Genomic DNA, 14,377 nt, shown 5'->3' on the forward strand with positions numbered 1-14,377 from the left:
CCAAAAAGTGCTTTTCAGGATATGCTTTTTTGTTTCAATTGTTGCCAGATTTACAAAGAATTGCAAAGATTTGTCAACTTAATGACTCACTCTTATTTTGGCACCATATTCAAATTTGTTAGGCTGATGCGCCAGATGGATTAGTGGAACAGAGTCGATAGAAAGTGTTTGGAAATTGGCAGACACTTTCAGAAAGAGTGGAAGGTGATTGGAGGTCTGTCACATCCAGTAATACTTATGGGAATGTGAAAACTTCCAAGAGTAAAGTCGGGAAAGTCATGTTTCTGTCAGCGATAGTGTTCACTTGATTGACTGTCGATTTCAGTCAGAGACTCTAAGGCAGGGCCTCAAACATGCGGCCCGCGGGCCAAATGTGGCCCGCAGGGCACTAGTTTGAGGCCCCCGCCTTGATATGAAAGTTTAATGTTAGTGCGGCCCGCGCAAGTTTGATATGGATGCTGTATGGTATCATGTACCCAGTTAAATAACTGTTAAGTTATCCTCCCTATCCGTGTGGAAGTGGTAGGTTTTTGGCTATTTAAGTTTATTTATTTTTCATCTTATTTTGTGTAGAAAAATAAAAATTAAGATATTTGAGAACAGTGTAATGTTTTATCAGAGCTTTTCATGTAGAAAATTGGAAGTTTCTTAATTTTTTTTGTTTTTAATAAATGCGTTTTTTTGTTTTTTTTTGAAAACCTGATGCGGCCCAGTCTCACCCAGACCCGAGCTCCAGTGGCCCCCAAGTAAATTGAGTTTGAGACCCCTGCTCTAAGGGCTCTAATTTCATGACACAGCGCAAAGTGGCGCAGAGTGAAGGAGCGTGGCGCAGCACACGCAGTAGTGATTTGGTCCAGTGCACCACTGTGTGCAGTCAATTCAATAATTTGGTAGATTGGACTGCGCCAAGATGGGCGTGGTGGAGTCCACATTTTCAGCTTGGCACAGTGACAATTTTGTGATAAAACAGCCCGCCAAAGCTGCGGAGAAAGCTCGTCAACTTCGACCTGGTCTATTCAGGGCGCAGGCGAAGCGCAGCCAGTGGTGTCCCTTCCAAACCTACCTGGCCCTGTGTGATTGCCTTGTAAACCTAATAAGTGGTTTATCCGTTAGCTACCGCCAGTGTGCCTCGGAAAGTCGTCCCGGGCTGTAAGTGATCTGGGAAGGCAGAACAGAGAACTGAGGGTAGGTAGCAAAACAACAAAATAAAAAACAGAAGAGACAGGAAATATCAGACAGGAAAGAGCAGAGGTTATTGTGACCCCCTTACAAATAATACTATCCAATAAGGAACTTCGCCAGATAAAATCTGCGTACCTGTATTCTCTGAACAGCAGCACACCAAAAAATCAGAATGCAATCCCATTTTTGCTGAATTTGGTTTTGCCCAGCATGTCACTACGGCTCAGAAATAATTGCTTCTAATAATAAAAAAAGTTTTCCGACCTTAATAAAATCCATGAACCATCATTATCAATGACAGTAGAACTGAGGATTGTTAAGAATGTCATAACAAAGCTTGGGTCGATTTTTTTTGCAAGTAATCTCCCGAGAAATTGCTCAAAAAGAGTCCACGATAAAGTGACAATGTTACATTGTATGCGAGGGTGTCTGCTGAAGGAGAGGGAACGAGCACGAGGGTTATATTTAGAGCTACAATCTGGCATGAGATGGGGCAGGATGTGTGGGCGATGGGGGTCATATGAATGATTAATACGCTCTGCTATAACATTGAACCTGCGCTTTAAGTGACGCTCCTCAAGGCCACTTAGAATACTGAAGACTCAGCTAATCACTGTTTCTCCTCAGTTAATTCTATTAATTTAATGATGCTATTAGGATAAATTCAAGTTGAATAAAAATGATGAATTATTCTGCAAAGACCTCTCTCGTCCAAGAGTTTAGAAGAATCTCGTCTTTTGTACTGAATGACTTTCCCAGCTGGCGCAGCACCAACACATAAAAGTATATTTAGCACGCAAGATTGAGAGTTTGGAGCCGTAGTGCTCGGCCTCAAATCAAGAAGAAGCCAATCAATTAAAATAAGAGTGAAAGTGCTGGTATATTAAAGGCAACATGTCCCAAAAAAGGCAGAAATCATTCTCAGCTGCAGGATTAACCGCCAAGCTAAAGCTAAAGTGGTTGCTTCATCTTTGCTGTCTTGTTCTATATGAGTGGACTCAATGTGAACAAAAGCAGAACGCTTCTAATGAAGAGGGCCTCTTCATTAGTGCCACCTCGGGCTTCCTTTTCTCGCTTTCATCTCCATGACCACAAGTTCATTAAGTGCTGAATGTCGATGAAATGGCTGACTCGGGCTGTCTACAATGACGGGTCCGGCACGGAAGCTAATGGACTTTGGGGTCTTCTTCTGGTTTCCAAGACTTATTCGGATGACGAACCAAAATACTTCACTCCTCTTAACTTTATTCACTGGAATGTTGTCTTTTATTCATTCATTCATTCATTTTCTACCGCTTTTTCCTCACGAGGGGGGGTGCTGGAGCCTACCCAGCTGTCTTCAGGCCTGGAGTCACCAATTAACCTAGCATGTTTTTGGAATGTGGGAGGAAACCGGAGTACCCGGAGAAAACCCACGCATGCACGGGGAGAACATGCAAACACCACACAGAGATGGCCGAGGGTGGAATTGAACCCTGGTCTCCAAGCTGTGAGGTCTGCGCGCTAACCATTAGACCGCCATGCCGCCCCATAAAATTAATTAATTCATTCATTCATTTTCTACCGCTTTTTCCTCACGAGGGTCGCAGGGGGTGCTGGAGCCTATCCCAGCTGTCTTCGGGCGAGAGGCAGGGTACACCCTGGACTGGTGGCCAGCCAATCACAAGGCACATATAGACAAACAACCATTCACACTCACATTCATACCTATGGACAATTTGGAGAGATGGCCGAGGGTGGAATTGAACTCTGGTCTCCTGGCAGTGAGGTATGCGTGCTAACCACTCGACCACCATGTTGTCTTTTATTATTGTTGTTGCAAAGGCTTCACACTGACAGGCCTAACAGTGGCCTATTTCAGCTCCTGAGTCAGGAAAGTAAAAAGGCTCAGCAAGGAATAACCCCCCCCCCCCCCCCCCCACCCTCCAGCCCCCCCATGCGACTGCCAAATTCCATTTGGCGATTGTGTTCCACATCATTCATACAGAAGTCAGCATGCAGCGTAGTATATTTTAACAGTGATGCTGACAGGTTGATGTAAGCTGCTGCACCGGTTCAGCATTCCACCTTTTAGGCCCCTTGAGTAGGTTAAAATATACCAAAGATTGATTGCCTGTCAGATGTAAATTATATTTCTACTGTGAAGAAATTTATAACCGCAGGTACTAAAAACACCTGTTTATTCATACGCAGTATTGAAAATGAGTATTCTATTTAATTGAGAGCTAAATATTTCAGGCTGAAAAAAATCCATAATAATCTGTAAAATAGAGACGAGGTGCAGACCTCCATGAAAGTTAAAGGAAACTGCAGTTTTTGGAAATTTCAAAATGGGTTTTTTGTTAACATTTTTTCATTCATTTTCTACCACTAGTCCTCACAAGGGTTTCGTGGGGGGTGCTGGAGCCAATGTTTTAAAAACTGATTCAGTTAGAGTACGTTTTGGTTAGAGTCAGACCTTTTTTTCATTCATTTTCTACTGCTAGTCCTCACGAGGGTTTCGGTGGGCTGTCTTCGGGTGAGAGGCGGGGTACACCCTGGACTGGTTGCCAGCCAATCACAGGGCACATATAGACAAACAACCATTCATAGTCACATTCATACCTATGGACAATTTGGAGTTGGCAATTAACCTAGCATGTTTTTGGAATGTGGGAGGAAACCGGAGTACCCGGAGAAAACCCACGCATGCACGGGGAGAACATGCAAACTACACACAGAGATGACCGAGGGTGGAATTGAACTCGGGTCTCCTAGCTGTGAGGCCGGTTACCATTCAACACAAACCACTGTACCTTCTTGATGTCGGCAACTATCTCAGTTGTTCTGGGAAGCTTGACTTTTCTAAGCCTATGAATGAATCTAGGTAATGGGGCAAAATGTGACCTCTAACTAATTTGATTCCATCAGATTATTATTCTATTATCCTGCATGTACTTATATGGAAGCGCAGTGTACAAAGTAAATATCTGTGCAAATGTATGCATTACATATACATGTACATGTTTAAATATTCATGCAGGTCTCATATGGGAGTTCAGGCATAACATTTCTGTGAAAATAGCTTTTTCCCCTCTATGTCCTGAATATTTTTTCAGACGCACATTTATACACGCAAGTTTCTTTGATGATTCATCAAAAAGAAAGATGCTCAACTTGTTCTGCACCTCACTCCCTAAATCCTTCTTTTCTTTCATCCCTTTTCTCTACGGCTGGCATCATCAGTATATGTCACCTCTGGAACAATTTCCATCCTCTCATTTTTCACTGTCGCCCGCCGTCTGTGTGCATCCATCACTGTCCATGAGTCTGTCACTGAATGTACTGCTATCCTCCTTCGGAAAAATCAGAAAGTGAGCCCCATTTCCATAGAAATACTTCCATTTTTTGTGGTTTTCTGGACATTATAATTATACTGTATCTAATATATAATTGCGCATCTAATTGTTTTCTCATTCAGTCATCAATAAGCTTTAAAGGAAAACTGCACTTTTGGGAATGTGAAAGTGTGCATTCCCTTTTTTGTGCATTCTGAAGAGTTAGCATGAGGGAGCTAAGAATGCACATCATTTATCGTTTTATATACATGCTGTGACTATGCAGGTACATTCATGATAACTTACAGTATTTTGCCCAAATTCGATCATTTTAAAATCATGTAAAACATTCATTCATTCATTCATTTTCTAACGCTTTTCCTCACGAGGGTCGTGGGGGTGCTGGAGCCTATCCCAGCTGTCTTTGGGCGAGAGGCAGGGTACACCCTGGACTGAAATTGAACCCCGGTCTCCTAGCTGTGAGGTCTGCGCGCTAACCACTCGATTGCTGTGCCGCCCGACAAATAAAATTAATTAATTCAATTAATTAATTGTTAAAATTAATAAAATAAAATTGTTCATACGCTTGTTCTTGTTTTGTAGTCAGTCCAGATTGGTTTGTTTTGAACAGTGCGTGAGGCACTGTGACACTACACCAGAAAAATAGTTCTTTGTGGTAATGCTAGAATAATGTAGTAATGTGGTGATGTAGTGATGTTCTTTGGACGTTTTCTTGAGAGCTTTATAACCAAAATAGGTGTGTCCTGTTCTGTGCATTGTTAGCTCCCACATGCTAGCGGCATTTTTAGAACATGCAAAAAAGAGAAAGACTTATTGGTCATGTTTCATATCAGGATTGTGGATGATTGGCAAAATTCCAAAAGCAGTTTTCCTTTCAATGTAAAGAGAATTAATCAGTCAGATTGCATGCGTGTGGGTGTTCAGTGCCTGGTGGCTGTATCAGCGTGCAGCAGGCTTCACATGCTGAATCATGTCCAGTTGGAATAACCTGGCAAACAAAAGAGCCATTTTTGTTTTATAAAGCAGCACAAGGAAACGTTTGGCCTCGTGGTGAACTAGCACAGCAATTATTATTTTCATTTTTGTTCTTGAAAATTAAAAGCCGTAGTCTTTTTTTTTGTTGAGAAAATCACATAACAGATGCAAATGAACAAGAATAACTTCATGAAAATCAGATGAACATGACATGTTTTTATCAACCGAATACATTTATGACTAACGACATGGTCCATTCTTCTTTATTTCACTGTTCATTTTATTGCCATTTTATAGCTACGCACGTCCTTCATTGAAATGCGGCTTTTCACCTATTCATCTATTCATTGGTGGACTGACAATGTTGGCAATCTTAATGATCATTTTAATGGAACACAAAACAAGTTTTATAGTGACATCATAAATTAGCAACTCAACATATAAACACAATAAGAAAACATAAAAGCGTTTTAGTAGATGTGCAGGCAATAAATGTAATTATTTTGTTCATAAATGAATATTTTTGTGATATGAATAATGTTGTGGTAAGTGTTTTGTATTACCGTAGAGCAGGGGTCTCAAACATGCGGCTCGAGGGCCAAATGTGGCCCACAGGACACTAGTTTGAGGCCCCTGCCTTGATATGAAAGTTTAATGTTAGTGCATATGGATGCTGTATGGTATCATGTACCCAGAAAAAATTATTTGATTAATGTTCATGTTAAAGGTTAAATAACTGTTAATAGTTATCCTCCCTATCCGTGTGGAAGTGGTAAGTTTTTGGCTATTTAAGTTTAAAGGAAATAACTTGAAGGCTACCGTTTAGGTCGCTAGCTCTCTAGTTTGCGAGTTAGCATGTGTCTCAAGACCCTGCAGTTGCGCAATATGTTGTAAATAAAAAGAGTATAAATGTGACTATAGTCGTGTTTTGTCATGTCTACAGGGCTCTAATAATGCTTGTTAATTTTAATCTGAAAAAAATAATTTGTCTGCCCACCAACTATATGTGGTTTCTTAAGTGTTTTATCAGAGCTTTTCTTGTAGAAAATAGGAACCAAAGCAAAGTTTTTTTTTAATTTTTTGTTTTTAATAAATGCGTTTTTTTTTTTGAAAACCTGATGCGGCCCAGTCTCACCCAGACCCGAGCTCCAGTGGGCCCCAAGTAAATTGAGTTTGAGACCCCTGCCGTAGAGTCACTGGTATTTTCATGGTGTTTTCATTTATTAGCTTTTATGTGATCCTCTTGGGAAGGATTCTTTTACTTGGATTCACACTCTAACCCTAATCTTATCCAAAATAAATAAATAGAAATATCCAAAAAAAGAAATATCCAAAATGCTTATATAAATATTAGGATATGTTTTGTATTACATTACATTACATAGTTCTGCTAACCCTAACCCTTAACGCTAACCTCTATCCCCCTAATGCCTAAGCCACTGACCTCTAACCCTAACTCTCTAACCATTAACCATAACCCTCGAACCCTAGTCTCTAACCCTAACCCTAACCACCCTAAATGAACCATCACCCTCCACTCTATACAGCTCATCTCTGGTGCAGTTACAATGAAAATGATCATAAACAGAAATGATTATATCTATGTCTTGTGTTTTGTGATATATTCTTATATATATGAATATATCTGTAATAAAAGTATCTTCTTACACAGAAACATGTGCTGCCACAACATGACACCTACTCTATCTTGCAAGTCCACCAGTTATATTAGTGGTTTGGTAGTCACAGTGAACTGGTGTTGCCATGGCAATTACAGAGACCCAGTTGTTACAAGTCAGTGTACCATGGAAATAATTGCAACGTTGTTATCCTAAAATCAAATTTGTATGCATTGATACTTAAAGTTGTCAAAACACGTCTGCTAGTACTACAACAAATAAACATTTCCAGTCAATTCATTCAGAAGGGAGAATATTAAGAAGTGACGTGTTACAATAGAGAGAAGCGTTGCACTCGCACACTGATGTGAGCATCAATACACTGCGGGTTACATGTCCCCAGAGGCCTCGCTTCCTTGAATACCTTCATGCATGCGTCAACAAACACGTGCATGCAATGTGGTTTATGCAATTTAAAGCAACATGGAGGAACAGAACAGGAGAGGAGTGACTTTAAAAAGTCAGTTGTTTGCTTGACTTCACATAAACTCAAAACTCCATGTCCGAAATGTTTTTGTGCCCATAGCGCATAAACTAAGATAAGCTGCTGAGTCTGAAAAAAAATATTACCACCAGACTACCAAAAACATACAGTCAATGTTTCTCCATTTTGATAGTCATACAAAATCTGTCTTTGGACATGGACAGTGGTGCTTAGTCATCCATTTAATTGAGAGAGACATTGATTGACAGGTGAAAAGGATGACAGGGAGGCGGATGCCAGACTGAGGTGGAGGTGTGGGAAATCCGCTAAGCTTTGATGCACTCAATTTAGTGGCCTGCTTCAGTCGCGGAAAGGAGGAAGACGGCCCAGAGCTAATGTAGCCCTGTCTATCTAGTGGCAATAATTGACTTTAAGAATCTTTTTAAGAATCTTTTCCTTGTCAGGGGTTGTCAGAGTCAATCAATCATTGTTGGCTTAGATTTGAATTTTTGTATTCAACAATAACATGAACATGGCACTTACCTTTTTGCTCTACAAAAGCAAAAGCAATAGCAAAAACAATAGTATTATTATATAAGCAATACTATTATGGTAATGGTTTAATTTCATTTGAACATGCATCAGATTACAATTGAGTCAGTTCACAGTTCCTCATGTCCAAAAGGAGTAGGAAGAAGCAAAGCTTATTAAATCCTACCCCTCCATCTGGTGCTTTTACAATCAGTAACTGTTACATTTGTTCACTTCCTGCTTTCCTAATATAGTTTAAGTTTTTTTTTGACCATACAATGACATAATGTGTACCATAGTAAGTGTCAATATAGTGATATATATAGCACATCATGACTGCTTCAAGACTCTTCATCCTTGTATTTAGCAAACATCAACTGCTTGTATTGTTTCTTGTATTGTTTCTCTTCCATAGTTTGATTCCACGTACTGAAATGCTATGGCTTTTTAACGTAGTCCTAGTGTTTCAAATGTAGTTCTTCCCTGAGATCATATTTCTCCTCTCTTGTAGAGAAGTAATGAATGACATTTTTAGGTAATGGTTATTTTTGGTTATTTTTAGCCATATGCATTATTTTAGCTGTTTGAAAATTAACTATATCATCAAATTTAAGTATTTGTGATTTAGAAATAAGGAGTTAGTATGTTCTTTGCAGGCGGCATTATGTATTATCCTTACTGACCTTTTTTGCAGTACATTTAGCGAGTGAAGATTGCTTTTATAGTTATTACCCCATATTTCCACACAATAAGTAAGATATGGTAGAACCAGAGAGCAATAAAGAGTGTAGAATTATTTCTGAATTAGAACAAATTTTGCTTTGTTCAATATTGAAATATATCTGGTAATATGAGGTTTCCAGTTCATATGGTTATTATTATTATTATACCTCAACACCTTATTGTTTTGTTTCAAATTCATTGTGTTGGTGTAGTTGAATACAAAGGCAAAAAACATGATAAAAAAGTATTTTGATAAATCAAACTGGGAAGACCTGCGATTGGCTAGCTCCACTACATCTGATGTTCCATCAGAGCCAAAGATGTTCACGTGACCTCTCCACTGTCACTTGTCAAATGTGTAATTTCATCATGCCTTTTTTTTTTTTAAACACACCCACACACATACAACATTCTCATGCCTGTATGACAGCCTTCTCTGGCCTTCCTCTCCCTCCAAGTGTGTGACAGTGCAGTCACTCCCATCAGCCTCATGAATATGCAGCACTCCAGTGCTAAGGTGTCTTCTTTTATTCCCAAATAGGCCCATTTTCTTCTGAGAGATTTGCACATAGAGATAGCAGAAAAAGTGCCGAGTTGAATAAAAAGTGCAACAAATCTACTTTTTACATCCCGATTTCTTGATGAGTTTGGTGTACGAGCGCCTCAGCAACTCATCTATTGACCCATTAGGAACAATTAAAGAATAATGCTACCCCACACCTGGGATTATACTTCAGACCTCACCTCTCATATATCACATAATATGAGGCTGCTTGCCTTTAGCAGCAAGTAGGTCATTCCCTCCACTTTACATCGTAAGCATTAACTCTCTCCATTAAACAAAGGATGATAGTCTTAGTTAAAAGAAACTGCAGCAACAATCAGAAAATGTGAGAAAGGCCAAACAACAGAAAAACCAAGCAAGCCTGTTGTGCTCTGTGATGCAAAACATGACCAATTAATTTGGCTTCTTCACCAAAGGGGAAAAGCTATTCCCCTTGCAAGTGTAACTATTCCACCAAATCCAATCATTTGACTGTGGCCAACATGAGAGCAAGGCGCCTGTGGCACTCATTTGAACACAAACAGCACCCCACTATAGTTTTATCGCCCTCTTAGCACAGGGACTCACACCAGCAAGGTTAGTTAAAGGCAGAAGTGCTGACCGTGGTGCTGAATCCAGTGGCTGTCTCATTCACGCATTGATTCATGGCGCTCATTATTTGGCTGGACTGGCCGTCTGCCTGCAAAGAACGGGCTGAGCAGCCGTGACCTGAAAACCTGCTCTAAATCTCATTGTCTCATAAAGGCGAGAGCTTAAAGACTGGAAGATCACGTCACAGAGACGTTCTCCACAGAGTGGAATGGTAGGAAGGAAACAAATACAGGAAGGTATTTCAAGATGTTGAAAGAGATAACAGAGGGAGGAAAACAATACAGAGAGACCTCGAAAATAAAGTCAAGATGATGATGATGTGTTGCAGTCAATAAGAGGCCAATCAGTGAGATTATAATTCTTCAGGTTCGATAAACGTGGAGCTTCAGAGTGGGGAGCGTGGAAAATGACACATTAGTAAGGATGGGGAGGAGGCAGAGAAGATTAGGTTGATGGTTCCCCTGACCCAGGATGCTCCTCATAAGGTCTCCGCTCGAGAAGAGAGTCAGGGCAAGAGCGTTGCCATTGATGATTTACTACCTTCTGGCCTTCACTTCCCGCTAGTGATGTGTTCATGGTCATCTTGGCCAATGTCAGCGGGGATTGGCTGCAGCTTTCTGTGACCCTGCACAACATAGGTGTATATTATAATGGTAGAACGGATTGAGGGATTTGTGTGCAGCTGACAGAAGATCAATTCCTACTCAACTTAGTGGTGACTAGTCCAAGTTGGAGCCAGACCGCAAAAACAAACATCCATACATTTTCTATACCACTTGGCTTCATTAAGGTCAGGGGTAAATGAGAGCCTATCCCAGCTGACTTTGAGCAAGAGTCATAGTACACTTTGGTCTCCAGCCAATCACAGGGCACATATTGGCAAACGACTATTGACACACATTCTGATTTTGGATTCTCCAATTAACCTTAACATTTACTTTTGGCGGGCTGCACGGTGGATGAGTGGTTAGCACGCAGACCTCACAGCTCAATTCCACCCTCGGCCATCTCTGTGTGGTACTCCGGTTTCCTCCCACATTCCAAATTAATTGGCGACTCCAAATTGTCCATAGAATGAATGTGAATGTGAGTGTGAATGGTTGTTTGTCTATATGTGCCCTGTGATTGGCTGGCGACCAGTCCAGGGTGTACCCCGAAGACAGCTGGGATAGGCTCTATCACCACCCGCGACCCTCATGAGGTAGAAAATGAATGAATGTACTTTTGGAGTGTGGGAGGAGATGTCCAAAGATTCAAATCCTCTCTGTCCTAAATGACGCCTGACTGTGCAGCCCATATGCTAACCACTAGTTCACGGCGCGGCCCTGAAGAGAAACAATGGCAATCAAATCCGAGCAAAACACCACCGCAAATGGAGTATAATGCATAAAATGATTGCTTGTTTCATTTTGTTATGCATGGCTACTCTTACTTCCATAAACACTAATGTACTATATAGTCTCTGTGCACCTTGGGCACATCACGTGAGGTATTGTGTATGTAGTATCCATCCATACATATTATGTACTGCTTGTCCTCACAAGGGTTGCAGGTATGCTGGAGCCTATCCCAGCTGTCTTTGCAGGAGAGAGGCAGGGTACAGTCTGGACTGGTTGCCAATTTCAGAGTACATTCACATGGACAATTTAGAGCAGGGGTCTGAATTCAATTTACCTGGGGGCCACTGGAGCTAGGGTCTGGGCAAGGCTGGGCCACATCAGGTTTTCCAAAAAAAAAAAAAACGCATTTATTAAAAACAGAAAAATATACAAATTTTTTCAGTGCTTTGGTTCCGATTTTCTACAATAAAAGCTCTGATAAAACATTCCACTGTTCTCAAATATCTTCATTTTTATTTTTCTGCAAAAAATAAGATGAAAAATAAATAAACAAATCAAGAATAAAGAAAATCAATCAATCAGTAATAAATAAATAAATAAATATAATAATAATAATAATAATAATAAAACGGCAAATAATAAAAACTTAAGAAACCACATATAGTTGGTGGGTAGACAAATTATTTTTTTTCAGATTAAAATGAACAAAGCATTATTAGAGCCCTGTAGACATGACAAAACATGACTATAGTCACATTTATACTCTTTTTATTTACAACATATTGCGCAACTGCAGGGTCTTTGCTAACTCGCAAACTAGAGAGCTAGCGACCTAAACGGTAGCCTTCAAGTTATTTCCTTTAAACTTAAATAGCCAAAAACTTACCACTTCCACACGGATAGGGAGGATAACTATTAACAGTTATTTAACCTTGAACATGAACATTAATCAAACGTAATAATTTTTTCTGGGTACATGATACCATACAGCATCCATATCAAACTTGCGCGGGTCGCACTAACATTAAACTTTCATATCAAGGCGGAGGCCTCAAACTAGTGTCCTGCGGGCCACATTCGGCCTGCGGGCCGCGTGTTTGAGACCCCTGATTTAGAGTCTCCAATGTGGGAGAAAGCCGGAGTACCCGAAGAGAGTGTGTACATAGTATTTTTTGAGATGGTAAAAGTTAATAAATGGGAACTGATTGTATGTTGAAATATTTCAATCAATTCAGCAATAATACACTCTAATTGTGCATAGTTTTAATATAAATGATATTGTTGGCTGGTTATAGAAGGCTTGGTTCAGATGGTCTTGAGATGCCGCTGGGCAGAGTGACAGCTAAAATTCATTTCATGTAATCATCAGTCAGTTACTAGCTTCATCTTTTCCAAGATGCTTTGAGTCAGAGAGCGGCTGCCATTTCAGATTTGGCTCATTTTCAGACAGGAGCGTGTCATTGCACAAAATATACAAATGAACTCTGAACGTGTGGCACCGTAATGGGATTATGAATATGAACTCTATCATCCAATAGCTACATACGGTGCACATGGAGAAAGATATCCAATTGAGGCTTCTAAAGTGTCAGCTGTGTGTGCCAATCAAAGTCCGTTTTCACATCTCCAAGATCTAAGTTTCCAGTACTTTGAATTTCTACTCGCCATGTATGCAAGCCTTCCCCCCGCTGCCACAGATCAGCGTGTATTCATTTCTTCAGTGCCAATCCTATCCAACTGAAACTGAAACATAGATGACTGTCCCCGCTTCGCCCCTTCCACTCAACACCAGAGGAAACAGTCTGTCTTAGATCTAGTCTTCACCTCCACATGACCTACCAGAAACCATTTAAGCTCACTCGGAAAAGTAAGTCCCAATGCTTCTATAAATATGAGCTTGAGTGTAACATTTGTACCTCAATGTTTCGCTTCACAGTTTGAAGCAGCTGTCTTTTGCAGGATTACAACCTTACTTGGCAAAGCTCCAAGTTTGTGGCCAATCAAAAAGGACTTGATCAGATGTAGACGCATCAGGTAGGTGTTCAAAAACCTCAAAATATTAAGTTGTATAAAATGCATGTATTTCAGATGTGTATAAATGCAGTATGCATTCATTGCTCTATTTTTTTGCCAGCTTTGCATTTGTTGTTCAGTTGTGCTATTATGGTTTGCTCCTGCAGCAAATGTTTAATATGTACACTTCTGTATATTACCATGTATTTTCATATTCTCATTACATGATCCACTTTAACAGGTTATTGCCTCTCCAAAAAGGTGTCGTTTTTAGGTCGACGTCACCTTTACTAGAGCAGTTCGGTTTGGTACACCTCATGCAAATTTGTATTTCATTCATTTTCTACTGCTTATTCTCATGGGGTACACCCTGGACTGGTCGCCAGCCAATCACAGGGCACATATAGACAAACAACCATTCACACTCACATTCATACCTATAGACAATTTGGAGTCGTCAATTAACCTAGCATGTTTTTGGAATGTGAAAACCCACGCATGCACGGGGAGAACATGCAAACTCCACACAGAGTTGGCCATGTTTTTTTTTTATTTTTGTCCTTCAGTTCATTTAAAGGTATCCTGGCCAAATTCCCAAGGAGGATGGAACTCTTATAACCTCACTTGGGACTTTTCCCGTAGTCAGCCGAAAAGTGACTACTTTGGCATTTTCAGTTTCAGTTTCACATCACAATACTAAGTCTTGCTGGAGCTACATGACACCATCGATAAAGTGTAGCTTTCTTAATGTTTCTGTGCAAGATTTATAATCATATATGATAAGAGCATGTGCTGATTTGGTTATTGGTACAAATACAAATCATGTATGCATAAGACGGGACAGATTTCCATGAATGTTTGCTGTTTCATTGTTGTGCATTGTTTCTATTCATTGGTTTGATTTGCTAGGTGCAAAAATATATGTGTGGCATTTGGCATCTATAAACCGCAAAATTGTCTATTTACGTCACACAAATACAAGTGAAAATACTAAACCAAGAAATGGCTTGGCTTCC

The 14,377-nt window shown here is 40.2% G+C and overlaps 1 long non-coding RNA gene across 1 annotated transcript in view; it reads right to left on the reverse strand.

Moving 5' to 3' along the window:
- Nucleotides 1-5,374: 5,374 nt before the first annotated feature.
- LOC131140275 (uncharacterized) overlaps nt 5,375-14,377 on the reverse strand; it is a 42,618-nt gene continuing 33,615 nt past the window's right edge. Inside the window, exon 3 of the long non-coding RNA XR_009132380.1 lies at nt 5,375-5,508. This is a non-coding gene — a long non-coding RNA (uncharacterized LOC131140275). The remainder of the gene's footprint in view (nt 5,509-14,377) is intronic.

Source organism: Doryrhamphus excisus, chromosome 13 (assembly GCF_030265055.1).
Source record: "Doryrhamphus excisus isolate RoL2022-K1 chromosome 13, RoL_Dexc_1.0, whole genome shotgun sequence".
In the NCBI taxonomy this organism is placed as follows: Eukaryota; Metazoa; Chordata; class Actinopteri; order Syngnathiformes; family Syngnathidae; genus Doryrhamphus; species Doryrhamphus excisus.